The 3,366-nt window shown below is 33.0% G+C and overlaps 1 pseudogene; it reads right to left on the bottom strand.

The window, feature by feature from the left end:
• Positions 1-5: 5 nt before the first annotated feature.
• LOC112481289 lies at positions 6-123 on the bottom strand (annotated as a pseudogene).
• Between the last annotated feature and the right edge of the window lie 3,243 nt (positions 124-3,366).

Below are 3,366 nucleotides of genomic sequence, written 5' to 3'. Positions count from 1 at the left end.
TTGTATGCCTACAGCACCTGGTCTTCTTAGGTGGTCTCTCATCCAAGTACTAACCAGGCCTGACTCTACTTAGCTTCCGAGATCAGATGGGATTGGCATGTTCAGCGTAGCATGGCTGTAGACAAGAAGATAAATATTTTTAAATTGATATTAGTGATCTTTAACTGGGTAGCACTAAATGGTGTATGAAACTGCGATGTATTAGAAATGGTGCTCATTTCACTCTGTCACTGTAAAAGACCCCAGGAAAATAAATGCTAATGCAAGCCAAAGGTTTATTCTTAATTGACAAAACTGGTTCTGTTTAAATAAAGTTAATGCAGTTAATCAGTTTTTAGATAACAAAAAACAATTAATTGAATCACTTCATAGTTTTATATTTTAAAGTATTAAAGAGTATAAGCTGAAATATGTGGAATATGATGTATCTGCTAATTATTTGTAAAATACATATTTTTCCTAATTTTAATTTAATAATAATGGAATGAATTATTATCTTAAATTTTCATTTCGTTCTGTTATACTTCAACTAACTGAAAATTGTCAGCACTTTTTCAGCGTGAGCTCTCTTCTAACACAACTACATTTTATAGGAAAAAATTTAATCGGCTTTTATGAGATAAAATTTAATTAATTTTTCATACCTGAACCTGTGTCAGGTTTTTGATGATGTAGCACTTAACACACAATATATATTTTATTAAATAAAAATTAACAATTCATTTTGTACACTTAATTATTAAAGAAAGCATTATCTCAAATGATTGAGGCAAAATAGTAGAAAGGCAATCAAAGCTGAAAAAGATTAAAAAGAAAGTAATAATTCCAATTATATTAACTTTCTGGTATCTCATATTTACTGCAATTACTTTGTCAGTCCTTTTATTTATTAATTCAGTAAATATCTACTGCTATCTACAATGCTTGGTGTTAAAAAAAGAACTACAAGACAACTCACGGGCACTTTCTTCAAGATGCTCATAGCCTAGTGTAAAATAAATGATTAACAGAGATATCTACTATAAAATACATATGGCACTGGATTGCTGCAGAAGGACTCGGAGAATATAGAGGACTGGTTGTCCCTGCTATAGACTGAGAGTCAGAGGTATGGAGATTGTCAACAAATGCTTCCTCCCAGAAGTGTTTTAAAGACTAAGTAGGAGGTGAGCATGTGGGTGAATCAGTGAGCTTTCTAGCTAGAAAAGAAGTTTGGCAAAATCTTGTCTGCTTTGGCAAGACAGAACTCACAAATTGCAAACTCTGTATACCACTGGCTATGGCTCTCTGATGTCTCATTCTTCAAACTTAGTGCTTCATCCTTTATACTTTGTAGATTTTCAGCAACCTCCTCAAGTATATCCTCTTTCCAATCACTTTCCATTCTCCAAGCTATTCTCTACATAGCCAAAATGGCTGTATTTTTTCTAGTAAAAGGTTTAAGATAAATCATGTCAATATTCCACTTTTAAAATACCCCTGACTTCCCACATCCCATAAGATAAAATCCCAAATCCTTACATTGACATTTAGAGTGTGACTATCACTGAACTCAGTACGAGTCCCTGACTAATTCCCACCTTTTCTAACCCAATGCAATTCACCATTCCTTACAGCATTTTATTCTCAACATTAGCCACACTCTACATGAATCTGCAAATGCTTGTTTCCTGAGTGCAGAATCCCTTTCTCTCAGTTTTCTCTCATCCTTCACCCTTTTATCTTTGGTTTGTAAATTCCTATTTGCTCTGAAATACTCATTTATGTCAAAAATCATCTCCTCGATGAAGTATTTATCATTCCCCACAATACAAAAACTGAATTAACCACACCTTTTTCTTTTTAGTCTATGAAAGATTTTGTTCATAGTTTTATTTTATTTTTTTTAATATTTTCCCATTTGTACAGAACCTCAGCCTTGAGGATTATGCAAAATCAATGTTCTAGTCCTTACCCTCATGGAGATCACGTTTTAGAAAGAAAGACAGACATGTGAAATGATAACTAAAATACATGATAGTAAAGAATATTATAAGAATGTATATGGCATGCTCTGGACATAGATCAAGGAGCATTTAATTTGAACTTGGTGGGAGATGGAAGAAGGGTTGGTCAGAGATAGCTATGAAAACAAAATGACATTAGAGCTAACTTTGCATATTTTATAATGGGAGTTACTGGAGATGATAAAGGCAAAAATGTGACATACACTCAAATGGCAATGACTGGCTAAAGCTGAGAAGTACCTGTCCAAATAAAATAGGGCAGATAGTTCATTAGGTTCATTTTGTTAATTTACTTCCTGGTTCTTGTAGGCATATGAGATTTCTGACCAGTAGCTGTTGCCAGGTTATGAAAGAAAAGATATTTTGTGACAGGAGGTTACACATTGCATCATGAAAGCAATGGGCTTATTCAAAGTTTTGACAAAGGAGACTGACATGATCAAGTGTTTCTTTGAAATATTGCTGAAGGCAGTAGGAGAATTCATTGCAAAACTTGAGGAAAACACTGCTTCCTAGGATAGAAGTTAGGGGTTTATTATAAGAGTTCAGAAGTTCAGCAAAGAGAAATAAGAGCTTAACCTAGAGTTATGACAGCTGGAATGAGGCAGAAGGGATACAGCTTGACAGTTATTTTGGAGATAAGAGTCACTGAACTTTCTGACCAATAATAGGTAAGGCATAAGGAGGTGCAGAAGAAACTGTGTTTCTGTCTTAACACTTGGTTCATGTCAATGAAATTAAGTTAAATAGAGAACAAATGGACAATTCCAATGCATAGAAGGGAGAAAAGAGATCTACTCACACTTGTACATCATTGTCTTTTGATTTTATAATGCATGTTATGGATATCACTTTATAAAAAGCTAATTTATTATTTTTGATGGATATACCAAGATTAATTATCTTTTCTATTTGGCATTTAGGTAATTGGCAGAGTTTATTTCTTATTTATTATAAAGAAAACATGTTTGTGTAGACAAGTACAAGAATAATTTACAGTGTAAATGTCTTAAAGTAAATTTCTGAAACAAAAAGAAAATGAAATGTTTGGTAGACAAAGATCAGGTTTTTAGAGAATAAATTTGGAATAGTAGAAAAATAAGAGCCCAGAGAGGTACCTGTAATTTTGTCATTTTACAAGTCAGCATCGATAAGCGACAATACATTGTTTAGCTCCTGATAATAAGTGGTCAAGAACAGAAAATGGTAGTCAGGAAGCTTTAACATTAGACTATTGGATGAGACACCCTTTTAGGTGCTACTTTCAATTAAGAACATGATAGATTGTCATGTAGCCAAAATGATTCAGTCTCTAAGATATATTTCATTATAATATATATAGAATAACCTATATGCAAAT

The sequence above is a fragment of the Pteropus alecto genome, unplaced genomic scaffold (assembly GCF_000325575.1).
Source record: "Pteropus alecto unplaced genomic scaffold, ASM32557v1 scaffold14, whole genome shotgun sequence".
Classification (NCBI taxonomy): domain Eukaryota; kingdom Metazoa; phylum Chordata; class Mammalia; order Chiroptera; family Pteropodidae; genus Pteropus; species Pteropus alecto.
Note: the sequence above shows the minus strand (reverse complement) of the source record. Positions and strands in the feature narration are given on the sequence as shown.